We start from the raw sequence: 18,868 nt of genomic DNA, 5'->3' as shown, positions 1-18,868 counted from the left end.
TCACAAGGAATTCCACTGTTACACCAGGTACTCTGCCTCTAGGTATAGATCAGCTGAATGTAATTATACTTTTCACTTAGTGATTCATTGCTTGATTTCATTTTAGCCGTAGGTACTGTATCTAAATAGGTTAAATCTGAGATGGGAAGTTATGTGTAAGTTTAGGAGTGTAGTCCCAGTGGCGTGCTTGAATGTCGCTCTGAGTAGACATTTAGTTACGCGTGCATTATAGATTGCATGTTTTCAACGTGATACCATATGAGTCCAGCGTGAGGGATTTTGGTGACTCCGCTCCTCCTCTCTCTAATCATACATCTCGGACTCTCTGGTAAGTCCTGTTTTACATGTAAAGTTATCTTAATCTTTTGCTGTGAACAAGATCACTTAGTGCTCGAAACGCGTGTGCCACCGAGTAAGTGATCCCATATATTTTTATGGATATCATGATAAAGTAAGCCTAGTGCCTTTTACCAGATGCTGAATATTTCTATGACATTATGGTTACAAGTGATATCAGATGAGGAAACGCTGAATTAGTGATGATGTGGAGACCCAATGCATGCTGGTATTTGTAGTCCCTGGATTCAATGGAGGCCATTTTGGCACCACAGAGATATAAACCAAAAGGGGCCCAGCATACATGTGGGACCTACACTTCCTTAATTTCATGGTCGCTGTCATGGCATATAACAGGTGAGTTTAGTGTTAGGACCCGTCTTATAGAGATCGCCTTGGCGTGCGGCAGACGGGCTCAAATAATTTTGTACAAAATGTATTTGCTAAGCATCTCTAATTTATTAGCATAGCATTTGCAATATAATATACCTTTTGTACTTTATTTGGTTTGTAGAGTGCTGTTGCACTATTTGGTGTTCTATATGTATTTTCAGCCATAGCGATGTGCACCTACGCATTGGGATGTGCTGACCCCCTTTTGTTTTGTAGAAAAATGTATATAGGTAATCCGTTAGTTTGGTGGGTGACATATTCCCATTTTTGGTGTAAGGTACATCTGCACTGCATACGAGCCAGGGAAAATAATATTGTTAATCTGTCTGTTAGATTGGTGGGTGACCTCAAAGTATGAGCAGAGCATCAAATAAGGGACGTGGTCCAGGTCGTGGTGCTGCTGGGGTTGGTGTAGCTCCTGTTGCTAGGAGAGGACATGGTCGATCTGTGCAGCTACACGCCCAAATGAAATGCCTTCCTCAGGTGCACGTAGGCGACAGGACGTTCAGCTTCATTTTGTAGGCCTGAATACCAGTGTACGAATGGTGAGGCTAGAACAAGTAGAGGCGGTAGTAGATTGGGTGGCTGACAGCGCCTCCAGTTCCTTCACATTGTCTCCCACCCTGTCCCCTGCTGAAACTGCAGCCCATGGGCATCAGTCTTTCACCTCACCCCCTTGCAAATCAGCCAAGCATTTTGAGCCCTAAGTCATGCAGCAGTCTCTTGTGCTTTTTGATGACTCTGCTGGCGTGGTTTTCGTGGGCCATCCACCTAGCCATGCCTCAGAAGTGAAAGAGATTGAGTGCACTAATGCCCAACTACAGCATCCCACATATATGTGTAAATGGGATACTTCAAACATCTGAATATATATATATATATATATATATATATACACTCGCCTAAAGAATTATTAGGACCACCTGTTCTTTTTCTCATTAATGCGATTATCTAGTCAACCAATCACATGGCAGTTGCTTCAATGCATGTAGGGTTGTGGTCCTGGTCAAGACAATCTCCTGAACTCCAAACTGAATGTCGGAATGGGAAAGAAAGGTAATTTAAGCAATTTTGAGCGTGGCATGGTTGTTGGTGCCAGACGGCCCGTCTAAGTATTTCACAATCTGCTCAGTTACTGGGATTTTCACGCACAAACATTTATAGGGTTTACAAAGAAAAGTGTGTAAAGGGAAAAACATCCAGTACTGCGGCAGTCCTGTGGGCGAAAATGCCTTGTTGATGCTAGAGGTCAGAGGAGAATAGGCCGACTGATTCAAGCTGATAGAAGAGCAACGTTGACTGAAATAACCACTCGATACAACCGAGGTATGCAGCAAAGCATTTATGAAGCCACAACACGCACAACCTTGAGGCAGATGGGCTACAACAGCAGAAGACCCCACCGGGTACCACTCATCTCCACTACAAATAGGAAAAAGAGGCTACAATTTGCACGAGCTCACCAAAATTGGACTGTTCAAGACTGGAAAAATGGTTTCTTTAACATGGCAATGAGTTCACGGTACTAAAATGGCCCCCACAGTCACCAGATCTCAACCCAATATAGCATCTTTGGGATGTGGTGGAACGGGAGCTTCGTGCCCTGGATGTGCATCCCTCAAATCTCCATCAACTGCAAGATGCTATCCTATCAATATGGGCCAACATTTCTAAAGAATGCTATCAGCACCTCGTTGAATCAATGCTATGTAGAATTAAGGCAGTTCTGAAGGCAAAAGGGGGTCCAACACTGTATTAGTATGGTGTTCCTAATAATTCTTTAGGTGAGTGTATATATACAGTGGGATGCGAAAGTTTGGGCAACCTTGTTAATCGTCATGATTTTTCTGTAAAAATGTCAGTTAAATATGTCATATAGGAGACACACACAGTGATATTTGAGAAGTAAAATGAAGTTTATTGGATTTACAGAAAGTGTGCTATAATTGTTTAAACAAAATTAGGCAGGTGCATAAATTTGGGCACCACAAAAAAAAAAAATGAAATCAATATTTAGTAGATCCTCCTTTTGCAGAAATTACAGCCTCTAAACGCTTCCTGTAGGTTCCAATGAGAGTCTGGATTCTGGTTAAAGGTATTTTCGACCATTCCTCTTTACCAAACATCTTTAGTTCATTCAGGTTTGATGGCTTCCGAGCATGGACAGCTCTCTTTAAGTCACACCACAGATTTTCTATTATATTCAGGTCTGGGGACTGAGATGGCCATTCCAGAACATTGTACTTGTTCCTCTGCATAAATGCCTTAGTGGATTTTGAGCAGTGTTTAGGGTCGTTGTCTTGTTGAAAGATCCAGCTAACCATGAGTACATGAACTATTCCACCCATCGGCCCACCATGAGCCTCACGTGTTTTCCCCTGTGGTTTGGTAGCGTTATACAACCACTTATGTTTCAGGATGTGGACATAGGAGGACCACCACAGCATGTCTCTGATGATGACGACAAAACACAGGTGCCAACTGCTGCGGCTTTCTGCCATGTGCAGACCGGCAAGGAGGGCAGGGGTGAATAGTGGGTGGGAGACGATGTGAAGGATGATGAGGTCTTAGACCCCACATGGAATCAAGGTCATGCGAGTGACGTGTGAAGTTTGAAGGAAGAGGTGGTGGTCACATAGCGCCAACCGCACAGCAAAAGAGGGAGCAGGGTGCAAAAGCAGAGTGGCCGTCCGCTAGCCAGTTTGCCTGCTACTTACCACCGCACCCAGGGACTGAGAACACCAAAGCCTTCTCCAAGGAGTTCCCTGGCTTGGTAGTTCTTCAGACAATGTGCTGACAACAAGACGCGAGTAATTTGGCATGCTGTGCAATCAGAGCCTGAAGCGAGGCATAAATGTTCTAAACCAGAACACCACCTACATGATCAGGCATCTAAATGCAAAGCACGAGCTGCAGTGGAGTACACACCTGAAAGACCACAAAAGATCTCAGGCTCCTCTTGCTCCCTCTTCTTCTGCAGTCTCGGCCTCTTCCACCCCCTCTGGAGTGACAGTGGCAGCTGCCACCACGCAAACAGAGGATGTGGCAGCAAGACCACCACCTCAACCACCGTCACCCAGCTCGTCCACACTGTCCCATGGAAGCTTTCAGCTGTCCATCCCCTAAACACTGGAGAGAAAGAGGAAGTACCTCCCTACCCACCCACAATACCTGGCCCTGAATGCCAGCATTTCAAAATTCCTGGCCTTTGAAATGCTGTTATTCCATCTGGTGGAGACAGAGACTTTGAAAAACCTTATAGCATTGGCTGTCCCACAGTACGTGGTTCCCAGCCGCCACAACTTTTCAAGGTAAGCAATCCCTGCCCTGCACAACCAAGTGACTGACAGAATCAGGTGTGCACTGCGCAACACCATCTGTGGCAAGGTCCACATAGCTAACGATACATGGACCAGTAAGCACGGGCAGGGACGTTATATCTCCCTAACTGCACACTGGGTAAATGCATTGGTGGCTGGGCCTGAGGCACTTTTCTCGTTGCCTCCTGTTGCCTCCTCCTCTTCCTCTGCTTCCCCCTCTACTGCCTCCTCATCTGGTCAGCGTAACATCTTCACCACTAACTTCAGCACAGCCAGGGGGAAACGACAGCAGGCTGTTTTAAAACTCATCTGTTTGGGAGAAAAAAAACACACCGAGCAGGAGCTGTGGATGGGCATGGAACAACAGACCAATGAGTGGTTGGTGCCGCTGAGCCTCAAGCCCAGCCTGGTGGTGTGCGATAATGGGCGAAATCTCGTAGCAGCTCTGGGGCTAGCCGGTTTTACGCACATCCCTTGCCTGGCGCATGTGCTGAATTTGGTGGTGCAGAGGTTCCTGAAAAATAACCCTGACGTGCTGCAGAAAGTGCAGACCATCTATGTGCACTTTCATCGTTCTCACCCTGCTGCTGCTCATCTGTCTGTACTGCAGCGTAACTTCGACCTTCCCGCTCACCGCCTCATATGCGATGTACCCACAAGGCAGAACTCCACCTTGCACATGATGGAGAGACTGTGCAAGCAGCAGCAGGCAATAGTGGAGTTTCAGCTGCAGCACGCACGGGTGAGTCGCTCTGCAGAACAGCACCACTTCCCCATCAACGAGTGGGCCTCCATGCAGGACGTGTGTGCCATGTTGCTCTGTTTCGAGTACTCCACCAACATGGCCAGTAGGTGGGTTCGTGCACTAACAGAGGCCAGGTACACAACTGTCCAGCCGGGGCACAGTTCTGCAGGATGATTAGGATGATGATTAGGCGGAACAGTGTTCACAGCAGAGTGGCACCCAAAGCAGCTTATGGGCATCAATGGAGCGTGGCTGGGGGGCTACAGAGGACACAAACAATACACCTCCCACAAAGGACAGCTTGACGTTGCCTCTAGGCAGACTGGCACACATGAGCGACTACATGCTGCCGTGACTGTGCAACGACCGCCGAGTTGCCCACATTGTAACTAGTGCTGATTACTGGGTGGCACCCTGCTGAGTCCCCACTACAAGGAAAACATGCTGTCCTTAATTCCGTTACTGGAGTGTGATCGAAAGATGCACGAGTACAAGCGCACGCTGATAGACAGGCTGCTAATGGCATTCACACCTGAGAGCAGGGGCTCAGTGGAAGCTCAAGTTTAAGGCAGAGGAGAAGGAGGAAGAAGTCACCAACGCAGCTGAGGCACCGCCAGCACCTCAGAAGGGAGGGTTAGCATGGCAGAAATGGGGAAAAGCTTTGTCAGCATGCCACAACAACCAGCACCTCCAGCTGATAGGAAACGTCATAACAAGAGGCAGCATTTCAGCAACATGGTGGAACAGTATGTGTGCACATACCTACACGTACTGACTGATGGGTCTGCCCCATTCAACTTCTGGGTCTCCAAATTGGGCCTGAGGTTGCCCTTTATGCCTTGGAGCTGCTGGCCTGCCCTGCAGCAAGTGTATTGTCCAAACGTGTGTTTAGCACGGTGGGGGGGGCAATCACAGACAAGCACAGCCTCCTATCCACAGCCAATGTGGACAAGCTCACGTCAATTAAAATGAACTAGGCATGGATCCCACAGGACTGTACATTCTGCTGAGTAGACAAGTGTCACCGCCTATGGTGCACGCTGTGACAGTGTTAACACACTTGCGGTTGCCCGCGGCAATGTGTTGCTGTGAGAGCATGCTGTGGCAGTGTCTCTGCCTTCTGGGTGATTGCCGTGACATGGTTTCCATGCATGCTGTTGCCGGTGGTTACGTGTTTGGTATGCTTGTATGTGCACTTCCCCTTTAAGTTGTAGCCTCCCTCTGTCTGGTGCTGTAAGGGTTAACTCCCTGAGTGTGGTCACTTAGCTTATATCTTCTGTGGTTTTCTGGCTGGAGTGAGTTGTACTTCAGCTGTGGTTGTGCTGGAGCTCTGCTCAGGTCCAGGGTGTTCCATCTGTCGAGTGAGGGCCACCCTTGTGGTCACCAATATCATCCCGGTGTTTCCTTCCCTTCCTGTCCCTATTTGTATGGAGTGGGTTATGTTCAGGGTGTTTGTATGTCTAGTTTGGTGTTACATGTCTGGTGGTATTTGGTGTCCAGCATGTTTGCTAGACATTCCCATGTCTCATGTTTATTGCAGCTATGGTTGTCCTGGGTTCCTGTGTGGTTTGTGGTGTGTGCTGTGTCCTTTAATGTTGGTGTGGAGAGCAGCACTAGTGCACGGGTTCCAGTCAGTGTGTCTGTGGCAGGTAAGTGTGTTATTGGTTTCGTTTACCTGCCATCTCCTTATGCTGTATGTGTTCCCCTCCCCTTGCAGCCTGGCCTCAGATAGAGACTCCTGTTCCTCCATGACTAGGATGAACAGATTTTCTCTTCCCTGCTCCTCAGTGAGGGATTACCAGGGCAACTTAGGGTCTCTAGGAGTATGAGTCGCCCTACCATCGGGGTCCGCTCATACGGTGAGGAGTCAGGGAGAGGATTAGGGACGCTGTAGGAGGTGACCTGCTCCCTTATTACTCCTTACCCTTTGACACTGCATGGTGGGGGGTTCCCCCCACTCCCCACCGTGACAACAAGTTATATTCCATTGTTATACTCCAGCCCACTTTCTCTTTGCATTTTCTTTTCTATTTCCCAATGTTTTGGGGTCTTCCCAAATAAAAATAAAATACAAATAAAATAACAACAAAAACAGTGTTGGCTACCTCCTCCTATTCCTCCACTGCCACTTCCACCTACACCACCATGTTCACCGCCTCCTCCGCCTCCTAGTTCAAGATTATTATTTTTTATTTTTTTCTATTCTGTTATTTTAAGTCATTTTCATATCCACATTTGTTTGCAGGGTAACTGTTCTACTCTTACCCCCATTTTGCTTCCTTTTGCAGCCCTCTTGCCCTATTTTAAAGCCATTTTAGTGCACCAAATTTCGGGTCCCCATTGACTTCAATGGGGTTCAGGTTCGAGTTCTGGTCAAGTTAGGGTTCCGAACCCGAACTTTGACCCGAAGTTTGTCCAAACCCGGTGAACCCGAACATCCATGGGTGCACTCATCCCTAGTTGTGTTCCGCCTTCCCCTTATCTCCGGGACAAGAAACTGACTCTTATCAAGGGGTTTTCTAAATAATTTTTATACCTGTTTCTGCACGTCTATATATGTTATTTCTTAAAAAATTTTGTAACCTAAGTACTGTACATTTTTATTACATTAAAGATACATCGGTAATGGTGTGCCTTGTGATCTGGAATGAGCCCATTAAGCTCCATTTTAAGTGTGTGCTATAAACGTGGCTACTGCTACTTGTGAGTAGGGCACTGTGGGGTATTCTAGTAGTCCCTAATTGATTTGTATATTAGTTTAAATATTATAGATGGTGGCAGTGTGTTTGGGTGTATGAAAGGTGTATTTTTAAGATTGAGTGTGTGCAATAGATCAACACTTGGCAGTCACACCCGGATCATGTGACAGGGAGGTCCCCGTATGTGACAGTTATCAATATAAGACCAGCGGGAGTCTTCCTCCTGGCACCTCCGCTGATCAGCTGTTTGAAGCAACTACACTGTGCAGCCATTGCAAATGAGATGGGACACGGGAAATTTTGATAAGGAAGCAACACGTGCACAATCACAGCTGTGATTGTGCATGTGTTGCTTCCTTATCAAAAGTTCTTGTGTCCCATCTCATTTGCAATAGCTGCACAGTGTAGTTGCAACTGCTTGTCCAGTTCACCTAAAAGGGATGAGCAGTTGTAATTACACTGTGCCGCCTCTATGCGCAATCAATTTTTTAGAGGAAGCAAAGCTTGCATTAGCGCAACTACTTTCAAACAGCTGATTGGCAGGAGCACTGGGAGTCAGAACCCGGCTGATCTGATATTGATGACATCAATATAAACCCACTGCATAAACCCTTTAATGTGGATACATATGATGATCTAGAGACCAATTAAATCCCAGAACATCCTTCATGGTGATGTGTACAAGATTCCCAGTGGGCTATCTGTTCCATTTTGTATAATTGTTAAGATCTGTTAATCCAATGGGAGATGAAGGAATGCACCTTTTTGTTTCCATTTTGTTGCTATTAGAGGTCTAGCTGCAGCTAACAGTATTTGGCATAAGAGTCTAATTTTTCATGAGCCATTAATCCATCATTGACCATGGCTTAAAAAGTGGAGTGGGAGACTTGTAATAAAGTTCTAGAGACCTGGTGTCCTGGACAGCAGATGTGAAACATCAGTCTCCAAGTCCTTTTCCTATAAGGATATAAATCCCAAATTCTTTTGATTAGAACTTGATATAGTGAAGATTTTTCTTTGTGGGCTTTTTTTAAGCAAAGTATAATTCTCAAAAACAGTCAACTTAGAAGATGTGTGAGGCAGGGTGTTGCATGATTTGATGTCTTTCAAAATACTGTATGGTGGATGCAAAACATAGAAAGACAGTTCAAACAGAGGTGGTTCCTAAGTTCCTCTGTAGTAGCGGTATCTCAACTGAGCCTCAACTGAGAGTTGCAGTGCCATTGCCTCTTTCGATAAAGTGTTTCTAAAAGCCTGAGAAGAATTGAACATGACATCTCGTATTTGTAAAAGGGACAAAAGGTAAGCAATCATGACTGAGTAGTTTCAGTTTGAGTGTTAGGAATCATCCTGCTACGTCTGTTTAGTTCAGATTGTCTTTGTCATGGATGGTGTTGCAGAAAGCTGGAACTTATAAATAAACATCCGACTGGCTTGATCCCAAACTAAGGAGCATATGGGTGAGCCCTATAAAACCCTGAGAGCTCTCCCTGACTGCTATGCCCATGCCAGGGTCTTAATGGTAGACGATTGCATGCCCTCGTACCTTTTACTATGTGACACCTGAAAACCCTATAATAGTGAGGGGACACGACCATCGGCTCCCTGCACTCAGGGTCACCTACAATCAAGCCAGGAAGGAAACACAAATAAAGGAAACAGACTTATCTGAGGAATCAGGAGAAGCAGCCTCCAGCAGTGAACACAATCCAGGAAGAAGTATAAATCGCAAAGTGAGGCAGTATGGGAGGGAATATAAAGGGAGACAATCAGTGCAAATAGGTGACAGCTGGGAGAAGGAAAAGAGATAAGAAAGTGAAACCAAAACAAAGAACATCATACAACAGGTAGAGAAGAAGGTCTGCCAGATCTTCTCACAGAGCTGGCAGTGACAGTCTTGCCCTCAAGTTCTCCCTCAGTTAATATGGTGGATTGTGTCTCAGCTGGGTGCCATCTTACTTCCTGTTTCACATTTAAACCTCTCAAGCCTGTTACTAATTGCTTGAGTATTGAGTTTAGCTTCTGCTCTTGCTTGGAACTGGCTCTCTGGCTTGTTTCTCCTACTTGCGGTTTACCCTGCTACTTTGCGAGATCCTGCTACCTCGCGTTGCCGACCCGTATTGCTTGACTAGGTTCCTGTGCCACCTGCCCTGACCCATTGCTCGTCTGACCTCGGCTCTGCTGCATTCTTCAGTCCTGCACCATTTCTACCGGTAATGGCTCTGCTTGCCTGGCTCTGCTGCATCCTTCAGTCATGCACTGTTACTACTGGTAACAGCTCCGCCTGCCTGGCTCTGCTGCATCCTTCAGTCCTGCACCATTGCTACCGGTAATGGCTCTGCTTGCCTGGCTCTGCTGCATCCTTCAGTCATGCACTGTTACTACTGGTAACGGCTCCGCCTGCCTGGCTCTGCTGCATCCTTCAGTCCTGCAACCTTCTATTCAAGACTCCAGTGTTTCCTGTGTACAGGCCTTGTCCCTGCCATTGGATTCCAGCAGTATTCCACTAGTATCATGACATTGAGATTAAGGTAAGTATAGATACGAACATGACCCTGGGCAGAAGTGAGGGGAGGGCTTGCCCTGATTAACTCACAGACTGACAGACAGCCTGGATGAGCCAATACATGTTAGCAGCAGACAGGGAGGTGCCCTTGCAGAATGACTAGAATGCAATTCTTTGTTGGGCTGGGACTGACAGGGGATGGGTATAACAGAATCTGACAGAAAGCAATCTTAGGGACAGTTTACAGTCACAATCAAGCTTCTATTCTTGTGTCAGGGACCATTCAGAGAAAGGCTAGAAAGAAGAAAAATTTACTTCGACAAAACAGACTTGCAAACTGCTCCATACTTTGTGTGACTGTGTAGATTAGGCCAACTGTATGAATACGGAAGGGTTCCAAATGAAAAACCCAGAGCCAGAATGTGGGTAGTAGCAGACTAGCAGTACCAGCTATCCGGCCAGAACTCGTAGTAGTAGTAGGCTGCAGTTCTCCCTGGCTTCGGAAAAAGCATAACATTTTCATTGAGGAGAAAGAGAATGAGATTGTGGATTGGATGGCTCACTCATCCACTCAGTCACAGCAGGATGACGTGGAGATGACTTTTCAGTCTGACATTGTGCCTTGGAGCCAAGGGTCACAGCATTCCTCCTGCTCCTCGTCCTTGCAGCCTCAGAGAAGGCTTTCAGTAGTCCTCTCTGTCTTTACTGCCTCTTCCTCGTGGGCAGCACTCCTTTTTCCCAAGAAGTGGCAAGAAAACCCCACTACGGTTGAGGAATTGGGAGGGAGGATAAAATGCCCACAATGAAATCTCAAAGTCTATTAAAAGTGGCATGGAGGGTGAGGACTCTAATGATTAACTGTGTGGTGGACAGGCCAGGAGAGCCAGCAATAAACAGCAAGGGTGATGTACCGCCAGAACCTCTCAAAGAACTACCAACTCCAGATCTGCATCGGGAACTTGTGATGCCATTAATATTGTGGGTAGAGTTGAGTGAACACCTGGCTGTTCGGGTTCGAGAAGTTCGGCCGAACTTCCCGGAAATGTTCGGATTCGGGATCCGAACCCGACCCGAACTTCGTCCCGAACCCGAACCCCATTGAAGTCAATGGGGACCCAAACTTTTCGGCACTAAAAAGGCTGTAAAACAGCCCAGGAAAGAGCTAGAGGGCTGCAAAAGGCAGCAACATGTAGGTAAATCCCCTGCAAACAAATGTGGATAGGGAAATTAATTAAAATAAAAATAAAATAAATTAAAATTAACCAATATCAATTGAAGAGAGGTCCCATAGCAGAGAATCTGGCTTCACGTCACCAAACACTGTAACAGTCCATTGTCAGATATTTAGGCCCAGGAACCCAGGCAGAGGAGAGAGGTCCCGTAACAGAGAATCTGGCTTCATGTCAGCAGAGAATCAGTCTTCATGTCATAGCAGAGAATTATGCTTCACGTCACCCACCACTGTAACAGTCCATTGTGATATATTTAGGCCCAGGCACCCAGGCAGAGGAGAGAGGTCCCGTAACAGAGAATCTGGCTTCATGTCAGCAGAGAATCAGTCTGCATGTCATAGCAGAGAATCGGGCTTCACGTCACCCAACACTGGAACAGTCCATTGTCAAATATTTAGGCCCCGGCACCCAGGCAGAGGAGAGAGGTCCCATAACAGAGAATCTGGCTTCATGTCAGCAGAGAATCAGTCTGCATGTCATAGCAGAGAATCAGGCTTCACGTCACCCAACACTGGAACAGTCCATTGTCATATATTTAGGCCCCGGCAGCCAGGCAGAGGGGAGAGGTCCCATAACAGAGAATCTGGCTTCATGTCAGCAGAGAATAAGTCTGCATGTCATAGCAGAGAATCAGGCTTCACATCACCCACCACTGTAACAGTCCATTGTCATATATTTAGGCCCCGGCACCCAGGCAGAGGAGAGAGGTCCCATAACAGAGAATCTGGCTTCCTGTCAGCAGAGAATAAGTCTGCATGTCATAGCAGAGAATCAGGCTCCACGTGACCCAACCCTGGAACAGTCCATTGTCATATATTTAGGCCCCGGCACCCAGGCAGAGGAGAGAGGTCCCATAACAGAGAATCTAGCTTCATGTCAGCAGAGAATCAGTCTTCATGTCATAGCAGAGAATCAGGCTTCACGTCAGCCACCACTGTAACAGTCCATTGTCATATATTTAGGCCCCGGCACCCAGGCAGAGGAGAGATGTCCCATAACAGAGAATCTGGCTTCCTGTCAGCAGAGAATAAGTCTGCATGTCATAGCAGAGAATCAGGCTTCACGTCACCCAACACTCGAACAGTCCATTGTCAGATATTTAGGCCCAGGCACACAGGCAGAGGAGAGAGGTCCCGTAACAGAGAATCTGGCTTCATGTCAGCAGAGAATCAGTCTTCATGTCATAGCAGAGAATCAGGCTTCACGTCACTCAACACTGGAACAGTCCATTGTCATATATTTAGGCCCCGGCACCCAGGCAGAGGAGAGAGGTCCCATAACAGAGAATCTGGCTTCATGTCAGCAGAGAATCAGTCTGCATGTCATAGCAGAGAATCAGGCTTCACGTCACCCATCACTGTAACAGTCAATTGTCATATATTTAGGCCCCGGCACCCAGGCAGAGGAGAGAGGTCCCATAACAGAGAATCTGGCTTCATGTCACAAGAGAGTCAGTCTGCATGTCATAGCAGAGAATCAAGCTTCACGTCACCCACCACTGTAACAGTCCATTGTCATATATTTAGGCCCCGGCACCCAGGCAGAGGAGAGAGGTCCCATAACAGAGAATCTGGCTTCATGTCAGCAGAGAATCAGTCTTCATGTCATAGCAGAGAATCAGGCTTCACGTCACCCAACACTGGAACAGTCCATTGTCAGATATTTAGGCCCCGGAACCCAGGCAGAGGAGAGAGGTCCCATAACAGAGAATCTAGCTTCATGTTAGCAGAGAATCAGTCTTCATGTCACAGCAGAGAATCAGGCTTCACGTCACCCACCACTGTAACAGTCCATTGTCATATATTTAGGGCCCGGCATCCAGGTAGAGGAGAGAGGTGACATAACAGAGAATATGGTTTCATGTCAGCAGAGAATCAGTCTTCATGTCATAGCAGAGAATCATGCTTCACGTCACCCAACACTGGAACAGTCCATTTTCAGATATTTAGGCCCAGGCACCCAGGCAGAGGAGAGAGGTTCCGTAACAGAGAATCTGGCTTCATGTCAGCAGAGAATCAGTCTGCATGTCATAGCAGAGAATCTGGCTTCACGTCACCCACCACTGTAATAGTCCATTGTCATATATTTAGCCCCCAGCACCCAGGAAGAGGAGAGAGGTCCCATAACAGAGAATCTGGCTTCATGTCAGCAGAGAATCAGTCTGCATGTCATAGCAGAGAATCAGGCTTCACGTCACCCAACACTGGAACAGTCCATTGTCAGATATTTAAGCCCCGGCACCTAGGCAGAGGAGAGAGGTCCCATAACAGAGAATCTGGCTTCATGTCAGCAGAGAATCAGTCTGCATGTCATAGCAGAGATATCGGGCTTCACGTCACTCACCACTGTAACAGTCCATTGTCATATATTTAGGCCCCGGCACCCAGGCAGAAGAGAGAGGTCCCATAACAGAGAATCCGGCTTCATGTCAGCAGAGAATCAGTCTGCATGTCATAGCAGAGAATCAGGCTTCACGTCACCCAACACTGGAACAGTCCATTGTCATATATTTAGGCCCCGGCACCCAGGCAGAGGAGAGAAGTCCCATAACAGAGAATATGGTTTCATGTCAGCAGAGAATCAGTCTGCATGTCATAGCAGAGAATCAGGCTTCACATCACCCAACACTGGAACAGTCCATTGTCAGATATTTAGGTCCAGGCACCCAGGCAGAGGAGAGAGGTCCCGTAACATAGAATTTGGCTTCATGTCAGCAGAGAATCAGTCTTCATGTCATAGCAGAAAATCAGGCTTCATGTCACCCAACACTGGAACAGTCCATTGTCATATATTTAGGCCCCGGCACCCAGGCTGAGGAGAGAGGTCCCATAACAGAGAATCTGGCTTCCTGTCAGCAGAGAATAAGTCTGCATGTCATAGCAGAGAATCAGGCTTCACGTCACCCAACACTCGAACAGTCCATTGTCAGATATTTAGGCCTAGGCACACAGGCAGAGGAGAGAGGTCCCGTAACAGAGAATCTGGCTTCACGTCAGCAGATAATCAGTCTGCATGTCATAGCAGAGAATCAGGCTTCACGTCACCCAACACTGGAACAGTACATTGTCAGATATTTAGGCCCAGGCAACCAGGCAGAGGAGAGAGGTCCAGTAACAGAGAATCTGGCTTCATGTCAGCAGAGAATCAGTCTTCATGTCATAGCAGAGAATCAGGCTTCACGTCACTCAACACTGGAACAGTCCATTGTCATATATTTAGGCCCCGGCACCCAGGCAGAGGAGAGAGGTCCCATAACAGAGAATCTGGCTTCATGTCAGCAGAGAATCAGTCTGCATGTCATAGCAGAGAATCAGGCTTCACGTCACCCATCACTGTAACAGTCCATTGTCATATATTTAGGCCCCGGCACCCAGGCAGAGGAGAGAGGTCCCATAACAGAGAATCTGGCTTCATGTCAGCAGAGAATCAGTCTGCATGTCATAGCAGAGAATCAGGCTTCACGTCACCTAACACTGGAACAGTCCATTGTCATATATTTAGGCCCCGGCAGCCAGGCAGAGGAGAGAGGACCCATAACAGAGAATCTGGCTTCATGTCACAAGAGAGTCAGTCTGCATGTCATAGCAGAGAATCAAGCTTCACGTCACCCACCACTGTAACAGTCCATTGTCATATATTTAGGCCCCGGCACCCAGGCAGAGGAGAGAGGTCCCATAACAGAGAATCTGGCTTCATGTCAGCAGAGAATCAGTCTTCATGTCATAGCAGAGAATCAGGCTTCACGTCACGAAACACTGGAACAGTCCATTGTCAGATATTTAGGCCCCGGAACCCAGGCAGAGGAGAGAGGTCCCATAACAGAGAATCTAGCTTCATGTTAGCAGAGAATCAGTCTTCATGTCACAGCAGAGAATCAGGCTTCACGTCACCCACCACTGTAACAGTCCATTGTCATATATTTAGGGCCCGGCATCCAGGTAGATGAGAGAGGTGACATAACAGAGAATATGGTTTCATGTCAGCAGAGAATCAGTCTTCATGTCATAGCAGAGAATCATGCTTCACGTCACCCAACACTGGAACAGTCCATTGTCAGATATTTAGGCCCAGGCACCCAGGCAGAGGAGAGAGGTTCCGTAACAGAGAATCTGGCTTCATGTCAGCAGAGAATCAGTCTGCATGTCATAGCAGAGAATCTGGCTTCACGTCACCCACCACTGTAATAGTCCATTGTCATATATTTAGCCCCCAGCACCCAGGCAGAGGAGAGAGGTCCCATAACAGAGAATCTGGCTTCATGTCAGCAGAGAATCAGTCTGCATGTCATAGCAGAGAATCAGGCTTCACGTCACCCAACACTGGAACAGTCCATTGTCAGATATTTAAGCCCCGGCACCTAGGCAGAGGAGAGAGGTCCCATAACAGAGAATCTGGCTTCATGTCAGCAGAGAATCAGTCTGCATGTCATAGCAGAGTATCGGGCTTCACGTCACTCACCACTGTAACAGTTCATTGTCATATATTTAGGCCCCGGCACCCAGGCAGAAGAGAGAGGTCCCATAACAGAGAATCCGACTTCATGTCAGCAGAGAATCAGTCTGCATGTCATAGCAGAGAATCAGGCTTCACGTCACCCAACACTGGAACAGTCCATTGTCATATATTTAGGCCCCGGCACCCAGGCAGAGGAGAGAAGTCCCATAACAGAGAATATGGTTTCATGTCAGCAGAGAATCAGTCTGCATGTCATAGCAGAGAATCAGGCTTCACATCACCCAACACTGGAACAGTCCATTGTCAGATATTTAGGTCCAGGCACCCAGGCAGAGGAGAGAGGTCCCGTAACAGAGAATTTGGCTTCATGTCAGCAGAGAATCAGTCTTCATGTCATAGCAGAAAATCAGGCTTCATGTCACCCAACACTGGAACAGTCCATTGTCATATATTTAGGCCCCGGCACCCAGGCTGAGGAGAGAGGTCCCATAACAGAGAATCTGGCTTCATGTCAGCAGAGAATCAGTCTGCATGTCATAGCAGAGAATCAGGCTTCACGTCACCCACCACTGTAACAGTCCATTGTCATATATTTAGGCCCCGGCACCCAGGCAGAGGAGAGAGGTCCCATAACAGAGAATCTGGCTTCATGTCAGCAGAGAATCAGTCTTCATGTCATAGCAGAGAATCATGCTTCATGTCACCCAACACAGGAACAGTCCATTATCAGATATTTAGGCCCAGGGACCCAGACAGAGGAGAGAGGTCCCGTAACAGAGAATCTGTCCTCATGTCAGCAGAGAATCAGTCTTCATGTCATAGCAGAGAATCAGGCTTCACGTCACCCAACACTGGAACAGTCCATTATCAGATACGTTGGCCCCGGCACCCAGGCAGAGGAGAGAGGTCCCATAACAGAGAATCTGGCTTCATGTCAGCAGAGAATCAGTCTTCATGTCATAGCAGAGAATCATGCTTCACGTCACCCAACACTGGAACAGTCCATTGTCATATATTTAGGCCCCGGCACCCAGGCAGAGGAGAGAGGTCCCATAACAGAGAATATGGCTTCATGTCAGCAGAGAATCAGTCTGCATGTCATAGCAGAGAATCAGGCTTCACGTTACCCAACACTGGAACAGTCCATTGTCATATATTTAGGCCCAGGCACCCAGGCAGAGGAGAGAGGTTCCGTAACAGAGAATCTGGCTTCATGTCAGCAGAGAATCAGTCTGCATGTCATAGCAGAAAATCAGGCTTCACATCACCCACCACTGGAACAGTCCATTGTCATATATTTAGGCCCAGGCACCCAGGCAGAGGAGAGAGGTCCATAACAGAGAATCTGGCTTCATGTCAGCAGAGAATCAGTCTGCATGTCATAGCAGAGAATCAGGCTTCACTGTCACCCAACACTGGAACAGTCCCATGTCAGATATTTAGGCCCAGGCACCCAGGCAGAGGAGAGAGGTCCCGTAACAGAGAATCTGGCTTCATGTCAGCAGATAATCAGTCTTCATGTCATAGCAGAGAATCAGGCTTCACGTCACCCAACACTGGAACAGTCCATTGTCATATATTTAGGCACCGGCACCCAGGCAGAGGAGAGAGGTCCCATAACAGAGAATATGGCTTCATGTCAGCAGAGAATCAGTCTGCATGTCATAGCAGAGAATCAGGCTTCACGTCACCCAACACTGGAACAGTCCATTGTCATATATTTAGGCCCAGGCACCCAGGCAGAGGAGAGAGGTTTTGTAACAGAGAATCTGGCTTCATGTCAGCAGAGAATCAGTCTGCATGTCATAGCAGAAATCAGGCTTCACGTCACCCACCACTGTAACAGTCCATTGTCATATATTTAGGCCCAGGCACCCAGGCAGAGGAGAGAGGTTCCATAACAGAGAATCTGGCTTCATGTCAGCAGAGAATCAGTCTGCATGTCATAGCAGAGAATCAGGCTTCACGTCACCCAACACTGGAACAGTCCATTGTCATATATTTAGGCCCCAGCACCCAGGCAGAGGAGAGAAGGTCCCTATAACAGAGTATCTGGCTTCATGTCAGCAGAGAATCAGTCTGCATGTCATAGCAGAGAATCAGTCTTCACATCACCCAACACTGGAATCAGTCCATTGTCATATATTTAGGACCCGACACCCAGGCAGAGGAGAGAGGTCCCATAATAGAGAATCTGGCTTCATGTCAGCAGAGAATCAGTCTGCATGTCATAGCAGAGAATCAGGCTTCACGTCACCCAACACTGGAACAGTCCATTGTCATATATTTAGGCCCAGGCACCCAGGCAGAGGAGAGAAGGTCCCATAACAAGAATCTGGCTTCATGTCAGCAGAGAATCAGTCTGCATGTCATAGCAGAGAATCAGGCTTAACAGTCACCAACACTGGAACAGTCCATTGTCAGATATTTAGGCCCAGGCACCCAGGCAGAGGAGAGAGGTCCTGTAACAGAGAATCTGGCTTCATGTCAGCAGAGAATCAGTCTTCATGTCATAGCAGAAAATCAGGTTTCACTTCACCCAACACTGGAACAGTCCATTGTCATATATTTAGGCCCCGGCACCCATACTGAGGAGAGAGGTCCCATAACAGAGAATCTGGCTTCATGTCAGCAGAGAATCAGTCTGCATGTCATAGCAGAGAATCATGCTTCACGTCACCCAACACAGGAACAGTCCATTATCAGATATTTAGGCCCAGGGACCCAGGCAGAGGAGAGAAATCCCATAACAGAGAATCTGGCTTCATGTCAGCAGAGAATCAGTCTGCATGTCATAGCAGAGAATCAGGCTTCACATCACCCAACACTGGAACAGTCCATTGTCATATATTTAGGCCCCGGCACCCAGGCAGAGGAGAGAGGTTCCGTAACAGAGAATCTGGCTACATGTCAGCAGAGAATCAGTCTGCATGTCATAGCAGAGAATCAGGCTTCACGTCACCCATCACTGTAACAGTCCATTGTCATATATTTAGGCCCCGGCACCCAGGCAGAGGAGAGAGGTCCCATAACAGAGAATCTGGCTTCATGTCAGCAGAGAATCAGTCTGCATGTCATAGCAGAGAATCAGGCTTCACGTCACCCATCACTGTAACAGTCCATTGTCATATATTTAGGCCCCGGCACCCAGGCAGAGGAGAGAGGTTCCATAACAGAGAATC

The 18,868-nt window shown here is 47.4% G+C and overlaps 1 protein-coding gene across 1 annotated transcript in view; it reads left to right on the top strand.

Moving 5' to 3' along the window:
• Window positions 1-225: 225 nt before the first annotated feature.
• LOC122929257 (chromaffin granule amine transporter-like) overlaps window positions 226-18,868 on the top strand; it is a 285,527-nt gene continuing 266,884 nt past the window's right edge. Inside the window, exon 1 of the mRNA XM_044282773.1 lies at window positions 226-328. The gene's annotated coding sequence lies outside the window, so the exon portion shown is untranslated. The remainder of the gene's footprint in view (window positions 329-18,868) is intronic.

Source organism: Bufo gargarizans, chromosome 2 (genome assembly GCF_014858855.1).
Source record: "Bufo gargarizans isolate SCDJY-AF-19 chromosome 2, ASM1485885v1, whole genome shotgun sequence".
Taxonomy (NCBI): domain Eukaryota; kingdom Metazoa; phylum Chordata; class Amphibia; order Anura; family Bufonidae; genus Bufo; species Bufo gargarizans.
The sequence above is the reverse complement of the archived record's forward strand: the minus strand, read 5'-3'. Positions and strand labels throughout refer to the sequence as shown.